Here is a 14151-nt window from a genome sequence, read left to right as displayed (position 1 = left end):
AATGCCCTTATTAGTTTAGCTTCCTTTCCAAACAACATTTACCTGGTTGGTTTTATTCCCACAGGTTTTTATCTTCAAATATCTGTTATGTAGATTCCAGCAAGTTACAGATGATCCACAGTAACACTTCAAAGACTCATACTTGAGTGCGTGAAAATTACATCATGAATATTATTCTGAATTTCCCAGAGCAATATTTCCTACAGTTTTATTGACCCCAAAGTACACATGCCCACTGGTTTGTTTTTGCACATGCCTTGACAAAACTTCCCATGTAAAATCTTACAGTGTGGACCTATTGGGCACTTCCTAGCACAAAGCAAGGAGCTGCATATGCTAACTCTTTTGTGCTGTATGTAAGCAGTGAGTAAACACACCACTTACATGGAGGAGCACCCATGCACACACCAGGGCACCCCATGTGTCACCTTCCTGGCTTGCATTGATCAGAATGGATGTCTGCAAAACGGCTTGGAGCATTCTGCCATACAACTGGCTTTCAGGTAGTTTAAACTACATTTAAGCTACATTTCATTAGCTATCTCCTTTATTCAGTCACCAACAACCCTCACATGGATCTTTTACACTGAGACTTTACGTGGTATTTCGCGATGCAGTTTGTGGCACCAAGCATACAAAACCTTGATGTTTTCTACTTTTTCTGATGCGCAGTTACCGTACACAGCACTAGAAGTCATTAAATATGTATTACCTTTAAGTTCTGTGTTTTAAACTCAAAACATAATGTGAACTGCAGATGTCAGAGCCTTTCCATCGGTACAGACACACTCGGTGCTGCTCCCTCCTCTGAAGGCAGTGCTGGAATAGGGTAGGAACTGCTGAGGTGCTCCCGAGGGACAGCTACAGTTTCATTGCTTAATCACTCCGTCTTTCCATTTTGTTAATCATGTAGCTGAATAAGAATGATCTGATAGTACTTGTGCATTCATTGTAATGAGTCCCTGGAAAGAAACGTCAGGAGTCAAGCATGCCCAGATCTCCTGAACGAGCGAAAAAAACTTCTGCACAAAGAATAAAAGCATCTTCAGTCTATATACACCAACACTTTCCTTCTGATCCCGAATCCCTGTTCTGTTCCCAAGGAAGAAATGAAAAACTTTCACAGCAAGTTGCTCAGCAAAGTACAATGAGCAGTGATAACAAACCTCCCAGCCCAGCATCCCTTGCCGGCCATAGCATACCCATCTCCTTTCTTCCAGCTGCTCCAAGCCTTGTGTAACAATGCCATTTCCTGAATTCAGACCTCTACAAATGAACCTTGAGGCTGACTAATACTTTCTTCCCTTCAGCAAGGCATCCTTATAAAACTGAGGTCTTCATGCTAGCCCCAGTGAAAAACACCCAATGAGAGAGATCTCATCAGGAGAACAAGAATGTGTTTTTCATAGAATCATCATAGAATCACAGAATCGTAGAATGGCCTGGATTGAAAAGACCACAGTGATCATCTAGTTCCAAACCCTTGCTATGTGCAGGGTCGCCCATGTGCCCAGAGCCACATCCAGCCTGGCCTTGAATGCCTCCAGGGATGGGGCATCCACAATGGTTTTGAACACACACTTTTTGAATTAAAAGGTTAATTCTGCAAGGAACAGTAAGTAAGGACTTGAACAAGGAACAAAAGGATACAATCTTTAATGTTCCTATCTGTCTCAGTAGCAACTTTTTATGAGCACACAGCAAAATGCATATTAGTCTGTCCCCAAAACATCCTGCTTAGTCACTGGAGCAAGTGCTCAGTGCACTAATAGTCTGAATTATTCAGTGCAGCAAAAGAATGCTGGGACCTCAGTAGCCCATGGCAAGATGAAATGCCAATTAGTGGAGACAGAAGAGCCAAAAGCACTCTGTGCCAATTCAGCCAAAGCAGCACTTCCATAAGGAATGAGGGACAGAAAGCAAAGCAAGGTGAGAATGTTTCTTTAAGATGTAGATTTGCCACCTACGCAAGAAGCTTGAAACCAGTCCTTTTGGTTGAAGGGAGCATCCCTCTGATTTTTCACCTCTTGTGGGGAAAAAGTAGCTCAGGAAATGAATGCGTCCTTGTGAATCATTTTGGTCACAGAACCAACATTTACCACTGCAAAAGCTTCTGTCCACCTTTTCCAAACACGAACAGACAGACTTGTATCCCCACCCAATTCTTATCTTTCCAATCCAACATTTAACATTTCCCAGTGGCCTAAGCACCTCCATTTCCCCGCAAGTCCATAAACAAAAATCTACATCCTAAAAGCTTCATTTCAGTAGATATCAGATCCATTTCTGTGACATCTATTGGATAACCGGTCTGATTTTAGATAAGGCTATTTACATTTGGTGTTTGATACCCACACACAATCAATCTGTTATGCTGTTGGTCTATGCACGCATTTCTGCGAGCACTGCTCTAAGCTTCTGGGAGAAGCTGGGTATCTTTTGAATCATCCCAGCTTGTTTACCACGTAATCCATCTGAAGAACATTTGTTCCATTCACAGACCACATACCTGACAGCAGGTTGTTCCTTGTATACACATTAAGAAGTTCTCCTTTTCTTTCTTTCCCTGCTACCCCTAATCTGTTTAACTACTGGAGTGTGAGTTCGCAATGAGTCAAGAGGAAAACAAATTCACCAAGTCCATCTCTGCTCAGCTGGACTGGTGTGCAAGTGGAAAGCAACTGGATGTAAACTGGACAACCCATTTTTATTGCACACATATATAACGACCCAGGAAGGAAACGAGAAAAACGCAAAGTTACCAACACACTGTTGTTGCAGTGCATTGCATCAAGACATATTTGTCATCCGAGCCTGATTTGCTTGGTTAACATGATATTGGGCAAATCAAAATAAAGCAGCTTGGCAAGGTTGTTTAGATGTTTCACAGACGAAACCTGTGAGAACCTGAGGGTAAGCAGACAGGCTTTTATTCTGATTTTCCTTGCTAATGTGAAACCTGAGAGATGATCCAGCCACTGCTACAAGTCACAACTTCCCTTGTGGAAAAGGAACCCCACAAAGGTGATTAAAATCTGGAAGACGGGGCAGCTAGGAGAGAGGCAGCTTTTGCAGACAGATGACAACCAGTTTATTTGACAAGATTTGTGTTTCTTTTATACAGTGGATGAATAGATACGAGCAAAAAGGTACAGCACCAAGTGTTTTCCCAACACTTTGCCCTACTCCTGCTGTGCAAAGTTCCCAACATTCTGAGCAGCAAAGACCATTGTTTCAAACCTCCAAAACCCACATAAAAATGAGTTTCCCAAAGCTGGGGCACCACCTGCAATACAGATAACAGAATACACACAGATAACAAACTCTGCCTGTGTTTTCCAGAGTTAAAAAGCAGATGTTTTCCCTCACATTAACACCGCGTGGATATGAAACGATCAAACCTCTGTGCAAAGAAAGGAGTGAACGTAACGCCTCCCTAAAGGCACAGCTTCGAGGTAAAAGGAGAAGATTTCTTTCCCAAAATGCTGCAGAGAAAGACAAGAATGAACCAGCTTTCAGTTGTCATGCTCCTCATCTGCCTCTTCTATACATGGCTTCTCTCCAGACTCCTCACAGCACAGCCCTCTGCTGTCCTTCCAACGCTCAGCTGCAGTCTGTGTGGTCTGCTAGGCGAGTGCAGGGAAGCCTGTTGGGTTCGAAATGATTTTTTCTTTACAAGCCAGGATAGCAAAAGAAGGTCATTTCTTTTAAAGAGCCCACAGGAATCTCGTTGTATTTCAAATATTTGTATTTGCGTGTGAAGATGGGCATTCGTGCGGGATGTGGTGGGGAAACTTGGGGTTGTATATTGGTTTATTTTGGGCAAGGGAAGATTGCTAGCTTCCTAGCGGTGTTTTTGCTAGATTGTTTTGCAAAACTGCCTATAGGATTGATTGCCTGCTAAGATTTGAAAAGATTTAGCTTGTGGAGTTCACGGAGCAGAAATAAGTTGTGACTGTAATTAGTCAACAGTAAAAATCACCTAAAGGGGAAACAAATCCGAGTCATTTGGAGGTGGGAGGAAAAACAAACGAGTGTCACTGGAATATTTCAATGGAAGAGAGGCAAATAGACGGCATTCAAGCACATTGGGAATGAGGGGGAAAAACAGGAAGAGGTATAAATAAGGGGCAGAGGAATGAACAGAATGAAGAGTGATTGGGTAACAGCGCCGAGGCAAAGCGGGCCATCTCAGGGAGATCTGATCTTGCATGCTACGAATTCTTCAGCACAGGGCAGACAACAGCAGCACACAGCTTCACATTCAAGGCACGCCGTTTCACTGAGCATCGATGCTGGAAATAACTGCGCTTTAACCACATCCTACCGTTTTGTCACAAAAGCCACATTAAGCCTACAAATGTTTAGTCGTACTTTTAAACAACAAATTACTGACAATGTCTCCAACTTTTTCTTAACCTGCATAAAAGCAGAGACGTACCAGCACTGCCCAACCATACAGGTAAATAATGCTTTTTCTCGTGACAAACTTAACTAGACCACTGTTGTCTCTCCACCCAACTCTCCAAATGCTCTGCAGGTTTGCTCCCTGGGGTCTGATGACACGATGAGCAGTGAAATGGGCTGTTACAGCCCCACCAAGGTCCCTCCTGCCCCAAGCACCAAGCACACAACATTCAGTGTCTGCTCTCCGCTGCAGCCCTGTGAATTCATTTCTGCACAAACGAGGGGGCTGATGGCTCAGGAGACAAAGACAACACATTGCTTACCTTTCTCACCACCTCTTGGCCAGATTGGTGCTGCTGACAGTCTTCTGGGTGGTTAAGTTCGCCAGGGTAAGCAGTCACTCAGCTAACAAAGCATCACCCAACACATCCCCAGTTTTCCTGAGGTCCATTTCTTGACAGCTGTATGGTGCTGTGTCCCTCCTTTGTGCTGGTATGGATGTTTGTGAGTAGGACTCCTCACCAAGCCAGTCAGGACTGCACGCTTCCTGCTAAAACCTTTGTCCTTCTCTGGGTTTACTTCTTGCTGCTCAAGCACACTGAGTTTGGAGGAGGGCCCACAGGTGCTGGTGAGAAGGGAAGCAGCAGAAGCACACAGCTGGGGAGAGGAGGGGAGATGGAAGGAAGAAGGAGGCTTCTATTTTGGGATTAATTTAGGTGCTGTCTCATGACACAGCTGAGAAGAGGAAAGGAAATAAGATCTGTGAAGAGAAAAGTACTGCTGCAGGGTAATTAAGACCTAGGAGTAAACATGCCAAATGGTGTTTGCCACACGACAACAAACAAATGTGAATCAGAACGTGAATCAGTGCTTGAGCAGAGGAAGGAATGTTTTCTCTGCTATTCAGGAAGCACTTCAATTGTTTGGAAAAGGTGTGAGTCATTAACTCCAGCATGTACAAGTGAGACATCCAATGCTATAAATACCTGACATACTTCAAGGGCTCTTTGGAATGGAACAATGGAAATCTATATGTACTCTTTCAAAACTGCAGAAGCACGAAGCCACACATCGCTTCACAGATTTTGATTTGTTGTGTTTAGGCTCTTCTGAATTGCATCAGCCGAGCAGGAAGAGCTATAACCTTGAAAGGTCCAGTTTTCTTGCTTCTGACATTTAGGATAGCTAAACAGCTATTTAGGGGATAGAAGTTGTGAGACACAAAGGCATGTTGACAGTATGCTAATTCAATGCAACACTTTTGTATCTCACAATCTGTAGCTCACCACAGCCATCAAGGAAAATTACCTTGCTGATGGCAACCATGAATCCCACGTGCAGCAATGTGTCATGAATTAAAAATCCTCCTCCGCATTGATTTCATACCTGCCTGCTGGAGCTCAGCACCAAGGCACAAAGGAAGCTTCACTGCAATCTTGCAACATCAATTTTTATGACAACTACAGGATTATTTGGGCTATAATACTCAAGCTTTTCTTAATCTGTTTATAACTCCTAATAGATTTTATTCCTTTTTAACGCTGGTAAAATGTTGGTCTGACTTTAACATCAGCTGTTTTCATTCCTGGCTTAAAGTCACAGCCATACCACACAGTATCAGTGCATTACGGTTACCATGACCTGCAAAGGACTTGGTTGCAGATCCACATGCAGCCAGTCTGGCTGCTTAGAGCCAAACACCATCATAAAGTACAGACCCAACTCCTTCAGATATTCAGCTTTAACATCTTCCTCTAAGAAAGTCATCTAGTTTAGATTTTATAGGACTCCTATACAATCCTAGAAAAAAATACGTTTTTCAACTTAATTGGGGTGGCCAGCAGGGACAGGGAGGTGATTGTTCCCCTCTACTCTGCTCTTGTGAGGCCCCATCTGGAATACTGTGTTGAAGTGTGGAGCCCCCAGTACAAGAAAGACAGGGAGCTGTTGGAGAGGGTCCAGAGGAGGGCCACAAAGATGATCAGGGGACTGGAGCACCTCCCCTATGAGGACAGGCTGAGGGAGCTGGGCTTGTTCAGCCTGGAGAAAAGAAGGCTGCGGGGTGACCTCATTGCAGCCTTTCAGTACCTAAAGGGAGCCTACAAACAGGAGGGGAATCAACTCTTTGAAAGGGTAGATAACTGCAGGACGAGGGGAAATGGTTTGAAGTTGAGGGAGGGGAGATTGAGGTTGGATGTCAGGGGGAAGTTCTTTACAGAGAGAGTGGTGAGGTGCTGGAACAGCTGCCCAGAGAGGCTGTGGATGCCCCGTCCCTGGAGGTGTTCAAGGCCAGGTTGGATGGGGCCCTGGGCAGCCTGGGCTGGTATTAAATGTGGAGGTTGGTGGCCCTGCGTGTGGCAGAGGGTTGGAGATCCTTGAGATCCCTTCCAGGCTGGGTCATTTTGTGATTCTGTAATCGCTGTGATGCCTTCTATCTTGTATTAGGACTGCAAAGAACGCAGGTGAGCTCCATATGATGATGCCACAGGCACCTTGCAGAAAGGGATAAATAACATCTCACCAGACTGATGTTGCTTTTAAAACACCGTAGTCAGCACACACAATTTCATTAGCCAGAAAAGTAGTAGAATACAAGGAAATATCCCTTCCTTTGCTAACAGGTTGCATTAAATGCTGTCATCGCTGACAGCAGGCTGTGAGCTGCTGCACACTGTCCTACAGTGTTCTCAGAAACTGAGCAGCTCTCTACATGCCTGATACAGAACCAAAGCTGCTTTAAAAGCCTAGCAACCTGAAACAAAAATATTCAAACTTATTGCTTCAGAGCAAATAAATCAAGCAACACTGCAAAGCTCATCACTGAAAGTTTCTGCATGCCAGAGCTGCTCAGACTGCTCTGTGATAACAGAACACGCTGCAACTACAGCTGGGTTATCCAGTGGTATTTGTACACAGTCGCCAGGCTAAAGCTAACAATTTGTTCAAGAAAAAGATGCTTAGAGAGCATTTAACTGGTGTGCTCTCTGTCCTTTATACATCTGATCCCACCCACCACCCCTGGAAGCAGAAGCAAACTGCTTGCTGTGCTGAGATGTGATACAGTTGCCTTTGTGAAGCATCTGAAGGACAGTGAGGCTTAAATAGCTGCCCTGAAGTCACACGCTGAACCTGTGGCACATCTCACACAGCAGCTCTTTAACATGGCAGCAATAAGAAGAGTGTTAAGTTTGCTTTGCTTGCAAGCAATCCGGGGTAACGGTAGGGCTTCTCACACTGCAATCACAAATCACTCAACACCGTGCAATTCAGAAAGAAGTGAGAGGACATGGGATTTCCACAGCAGGGCTCCATCAGGCTGCCGGGCCAGTGAGCCATCTCCTGTCATCTCCTGAGCGCACATATGGAGCACGAACTGCAGAAGTTAAATAGCCAACGAATCACAAACACAAAGCAACTCATCCGTATGTCTCTGAGAAACGCCCCTGAAGAAGCCTCATTCAAATGACGTCCCCTTACCTTGAGTAATGCTCAGAACAAACAACTCCAGATACCTATCACGGTGCATCCCACCTGCCTCCCTCCGCGGGGCTGAATTCAGCAAGGCATTTGCCAACTTCTACAGCCAGAAGAGGATCTGTTTACCAGCTGAGAAGCACGAATGAGACACACATCCAACTCAAGTGACCCCACTTGGCAAATGCTGCAGGTTTCCCTGCCACCTCTTGTATTTCATTAGGAGTCAGCTTCACATTTTCTTACAATTAAGAAATGGCCTACCTCACTCCAACACATCTCCACGTCTCCAAGCACATTTTCCTGTTTTTTAAGTATTTTTGAAAGATCCCTTCGACCAGAACAAGTTTAATCCTTATGCAGTGCATGCTTGTTAATCCAATCTGCTGCTTCACAAGAAAATACTGAAGTTCAAGTCTTTGAAGCTCACTGGACAAATCATTCCAAACCAGTATTATCTTATAATCACAAATGTTAAAGAAATAGAAAAGCAGAACTCCTATGGAAAAAGTGGCTAAAAACAATAAGTTAAAACATACGTAGATCAAGAACATGTCCACTGAATCTCATAATGCATGAGCATTCCACTGGAGAGAAAATACATCTGAAATTAATTCCACGTTTATGTACTTGATTTTGCTACCAATAGTGCTTTAACTGCCTTCAGCATATTTGAGATAGAGGTGCCACCACCTCCAGGGCCCCTGTTCCAACATCCAACCATCTTCACAGCCAAGAATTTCTCCCTCACGGCTCATAAAAACTTCCTGTTTGCGGTCTGTGTTCTTCTCATCCTCTCACTCCTGAGACTTCACCTTCTCAAAGGAACAGCTGTGACATCCCTCCCTCCCCTTCCCAAACCCCCCAAAGCATCTCATGGACACCGTGTGCCCTCAGACACTTTGCTAGGCAGCCTGTGCTGAGCTCTGGCAGCTCCCACCCTGCTGAGCACAGCCTGGATTGCAGGTGTGCCCACGATCCCACAGCCAAGTGCCAAACAGGAGGCCAAACATGCTGTTAAACTGCTGGCTCCCTACTGCTACCAGAGAACAGCCGTAAATGCAGTCTCCTTGAGCGTAGCTGTACTGAAGATGGTTATTCAGAGCAATTTATAACTCTGTGGTTGAAGTGCTAGGAACACAAACTGTAGAGCCGGTTAGCCATGCCTTTCATACTTAGCTTTGCACCCTAGAGGTGGCCGGGTATACACTGTGGGTACCACCACAAGAGTCTATCCAACATTTTTCACACACAGAGTGGTGACACTGGAACAGGTTGCCCAAGGAGGCTGTGGATGCCCCATCCCTGCAGGCATTCAAGGCCAGGCTGGATGTGGCTCTGTGCAGCCTGGTCTGCTGGTTGGCGACCTGCACATAGCAGTGGGTTGGAACTGGATGATCACTGAGGTCCTTTTCAACCCAGACCATTCCATGATTCTATGATCTAGCTCAGCCCAGACATCCAACTGTTGCAGTCTCCATATAAACAAATCCAGACAACCACTCCATAGGTTCTGATGTACTTTATATATCCCAGTTACGCTCCCATTTGCGTGGCACCGCTCTTGTCAACACTGACACTGAGGCTGGCAGCACAGAAGCAAGGCCTTCAGTGCCTGGGACAGCACAAAGCAAGAGGCAGCAATGTACCTGGTAGCTGGGTGCGTGCAGGACGGGCACGGCGCCGAGCGGTGGTGGCACAGCCGGCTGCCCTTTGCTCAGTGCAGCAGCTCCTGCCTTCAAGAAGCGGGTTCATAGATTCTCCCAGCGCACCCACGATGCGTGTTGTCTCACATCACAGCCACCTGAAGAATGGAAAGCACACAGCATTCAGGAGCTGGCGGGAAGCACTGTGCAAGAAGTGAACGCTTGCTCACGTCAGGTTGAGCATTTTACTGAGCTGCTGTGTTCAGGTTGGACATCAGGAAAGACTTCTCTGAAACAGCAGTGATGCGCTGGCATGGGCTGCCCAGAGCAGTGCTGGGGTCACCATCCCAGGAGGTGCTGAGGAACCACAGGGATGTGGCACTGAGGGATGTGGTCAGTGCACACAGTGAGGGTGGGTTGATGATCTAGATGATCTTGAAGGTTTTTCCAACCTTAATGGCTCTATAAGCCTTGACAAATCTTATTTTCAGGTAGAAACGGCCTCATTTTCAGTAATAGTAGCAGTAACAAGAGAGACACTACGGTCAGCAAGAGTCAGCACAGACAAGACAGACTTTTGGGAACGCATCAGTGCCTCGGGCTCTTAGCTTTGCCCCGTTCCATTTTTCTTTCATCTTGGTAAATTATTCATCTTATTAGTTCAAGTTTTATCTTTTGATCAAGCTTTTGTAATAGAGAATTTGGAAACGAGTTTCTTAGAGGGACAAGAGCTGTCAGATGGTAACCCATATCAGATCAAACCCAACAAAGTGGTTTTTAGGACAAGTCAGAGCCAAAGCTGGAACTTCAGAGCGTACGTGCAAAGTATTATTCTCTAAAAACCACAGTGTTGACATTACAAGGGAAGAAAACTGAGGAGAGATCGTATCTTCAGAGCCCTCGATCAAATTACTTTGTAATTCACCCACTAACCCATCCTCTGCTTCCCCGAAGAGACAGCAGTCTGGGACAGCAGCAGCTTGTGGATTTTGGAGCACTAAGGGAGAAACGGGAAGTAAAGACAGCACTGCAACCACATCCCCGGGGGACACAGAAACATTCAGGGGTATTTTAAATAACACAGTAACTTGATAGATTTTTTTCAGATATAAAACAGGGGTCAATGTGAAATTATCTGCAATCTGTACAAAACGCATAGAGCACAGAGCTATGCGGTGCTGGCAGTACCCTGTGGTTTCCCTCAGCAAACTTTTCTCAAAGTAATTGTCAGATATTAGATTCCAGTATTTCCGAGATGGTATCTGGTACTTCTTAATTTACCCCAGCTTCTCATCTTTGAAGCAATCCAGTTTCTGTCCCGGTGCCTAATTTCCATTTTACACATCCTAGAATTGCATTTGTCCTTCTGTCCTTGCAAGCCGACTTTTGAAAGATTCCCATCATTAACACATCTACAGAGAGCAAACCAAATCGCTCCCTTTCCAGGTCCTTCTGCTGAGATAAAATTATTAGATAATCATTTTTCTAACATGCTTTGGAAAGTTGGAAGTTGCCTCAGCTGGCTCTTGTGGAAGTCAAGGGCTTGGGCACTGAGCTGGGAGGGAGGGATGCCCAGCTGAGGCTTCAGACCCTCCACCTGCAAGTCCTCACTTGTGTGACTTGCTGTTCTCTTCACCAGCTGTCTGTTCTTGGCCATATTTTAATTGCTAGAATCTCCCTTTACATTTTCGGGAACTGTTCCCAAAGAAATCCTGCTGAGCAGAGCCGTGCCTATTTCATCACGCCGACTCTCCTGCCCGTGGAGGTATAAATAGTGCCCACAGCTGTGCACTGTCCTCGGCCATTCACCGCCTCGCCAGTCTCGCAGCCTCCACCACCAAGATGCAGGCTGTGCTGACACCGCACAGTAAGTGGAACTGAAAAGAGAGCCGCGTATTGCGTCTTATCTCCCTTTTCACAATTAGCAACTTTCCCAACCCCTCTGTCTCTCTGTTTCCAAGGTTACAAGTGAGGCACGACAAAGGCAGGAAGAAAACCCAGGCATTTTTTGGCTCCCAACTTTGTTCCTTTTGCTGTTCAGCCATCTTCCCTTCCTACACTGCAGGCTTCGCTCTCACAGCAATTCACTTCAACAGCTCCACGTAGCCTGTTGTTTTTTTTTGTCAATTCCAAACAGTTTTGCCAACCTGGGTTTGTTCACTCCTTGCTACATCCACTCGGAAATCGTGAGGGAAACCATACCCTGATGGGTTCTAGCTGAGGAAAGGACCCACACCTATAAAAGAAAGTTAAACCAAACTGTTCCTAAACGTACGCAAATGATGTGAGAGGAGACAGAAAACCACATGTGAAGTGCAAATCAGACCCATTGTTTTGCCCCATTTCTGAAAAAAAACACTGGAAAACACCTCCCCACCCCCTGAACCTCTTTGTTCCCCACAGAAGGAACCATGCAGAACCGAGTGCTGTCCCCCCTCTGCAGAGCAGCTCCGACGTCTCCCTGCCCTCCTCCTTCCAGCAGGATCGCAGTTTGCCAGCCTTGGCAGCCAGAGCCGTATTGAAAATAGAACCGAATCCCAAAATGTGATTTGGCAGCAGCTGCTGAGGCGCTCAGTAAGTCTGCTTCTCCTCTTTTCCACTTCCTTTCGCCCATTCTAATCTCGGGCAGAAAAGCCCTCGGACCTCTTGCAGCAGACAAAGGGCCCCGGGCGTGCCAGCCTGCACACAGCATGGCAGATGAGGGCACTGCTCTCACCCTCACGGCTGCAGGGCCTGAAGGCAGCACCCTGCATGCCTCCCAGCCCTGGGGAATGCTCCAAGGAGACCTCATGTGGCCTTCTAGTAGTCGGGGGGCTTAAAAGCAGGGGGGGGAACTGACTTTTTATGTGGTCTAATAGTGATAGGACAAGGGGGAAATGGCTTCTAACTACACGAGAGGAGACTGAGGTAAGATGTGAGAAGGAAGCTGTTTACCCACAAGGTGATGAGGTGCTGGCACTGCTGCCCAGAGCTGTGGGTGCCCCATCCCTGGAGGTGACAAGGCCATGGATGGGCAGCCTGAGCTGCTGGGGGCACCCAGCCTGCAGCAGGGGGTGGAACTCAGTGAGCTTTAAAGCCTTTTCCAACCCAACCCACTCCACGATTCCGTATTTTACAGATATTTACAGAGAGAACACAGTGCTGTGCAGAAGGAAGCTCAAGCTTTTAACAAGTGCTTTTGCCTCAGGTGAGAGGAGTGGGATCGCTGCATCTCTGACAGCCCCAACTTCTCACTAGGGAGCACCGTGCACAAATTAAACCACCCGAAACACTCACCACGTGAAAGCAGGGATGGAAATATTCCCCTTGTTCAGAGAGCAGAGGGACTTCCCAAGCACTTGTAGCACACACCTCCTCCCTCCTCCCCTCTGCATTAAGCTCCAGAGTTTCTATAGGGCAGCCCTGGCCGTCAGCACCAGGAGGCCCATCTCACAGACCCACAGTGCCCACAAGCCACTCGGCCCAAATCAGGAGAACTGCTGGGGGCTCCTACTCAGGGAAAAGCCCCACGAGGCTACGAGCAGGGAGCTGAGGCCTGTCAGCTTTTCCTGAAAGACCTTTAAAGCCCTCAGTGAGTCACATTGGCCCACGCAGCAATCCGGCACGTTGTTCCCATCTGCCCTCCTCAAAGCGTGTGGTGCTCAGTACAACACCACCATACAAACAGCATGGACAGGCCAAAAGTCTGTGAGCGAATCGCAGCGCTACTTCTCTGTATGCTTTTCAACCCAACGAGACCTAAATCAGGCTGCTACAAGACAGCCAGGACTGCAAAATCCGCTTCCCCGCTGCAGGATAAGCTGACAGCTTGTGGGGCCTGGATGGGAACTGCTGCACTGAAGTTACAAAAGCATCCACTGATAGCACCGAGCTCTTTTAACGCAGATCACTGCTGCTGACACCACTTTGCCTTTTTTTGCTGTTATTCGCATCTCATTCAGCTCCACAAGCGAGAATGCGTGCATTGTCCAAGCATTTGTTACAGTCAGCATTCTGTTTGGTATGAGAACATCATGCCCTACTTTATACGTTCAGTACATTTTTCAGAAGACTTCAAAAAGCCTATGTTTTCAGGAGGACTGCTTTCTGTCACTGGTTCTCATCTTCTCTGTAGCTGTGAACACCAGAAGACCTGAGGGCATCTCTGCAGTCTGCCTCGTCCCCTATCAAAACAATGAAAACGTGATCTTGAGGACAGTGATGAAACTTTGCATGGTGAGGCTTCCTTACCCAAAAACTATGACTTGGAAACAAGGCAAAGAAAAAAGCCACATTTACTCCAGGCATTCTCCTCCTATCTTAAAATGGAAACTGCTGATCAAATCTGAAAAATAGGCACCAAACTAAGCACTGCCCCTGCTTCCAAGACTTCCCCGTAGCTGAACAATACAGAATCTAATTCCAAACATGACTCCCAACTCACATGCTAACTTGAAGCATTCAGACATGAGCAAAGTAAATACTAATCAGCAAGTCTGGCTGCAAGCTCCTGACTGCAGCGCAGCTCTTCCAGCCAAGGCAGAAATATGTAACCAGCAAAACCCATTGTTGCTCAGAGCAGAGCCCACCATGTGACCAGCACGTGTTTTAACAGCAAGTAAAACAAAAAAGATGATGATGCCAC

General features: G+C 46.4%; 1 protein-coding gene across 7 annotated transcripts in view; it reads right to left on the bottom strand.

The window, feature by feature from the left end:
- PEAK1 (pseudopodium enriched atypical kinase 1) overlaps positions 1 to 14151 on the bottom strand; it is a 94987-nt gene that overhangs the window by 73568 nt on the left and 7268 nt on the right. For 3 of the 7 annotated variants that reach the window (XM_090148670.1, XM_031616341.2, XM_090148671.1), the window contains one exon: positions 9531 to 9685. The exons of 2 other annotated variants lie outside the window; for them this stretch is intronic. The gene's annotated coding sequence lies outside the window, so the exon portion shown is untranslated. Of the gene's footprint in view, positions 1 to 712; positions 963 to 4730; positions 5143 to 9530; positions 9686 to 14151 lie in introns of all 7 variants that reach the window. 2 more of the 7 variants (XM_090148673.1, XM_090148672.1) reach the window with 2 other exon arrangements.

Source organism: Phasianus colchicus, chromosome 12 (genome assembly GCF_987193195.1).
Source record: "Phasianus colchicus chromosome 12, bPhaCol1.hap1.1, whole genome shotgun sequence".
In the NCBI taxonomy this organism is placed as follows: Eukaryota; Metazoa; Chordata; class Aves; order Galliformes; family Phasianidae; genus Phasianus; species Phasianus colchicus.
Note: the sequence above shows the minus strand (reverse complement) of the source record. Positions and strands in the feature narration are given on the sequence as shown.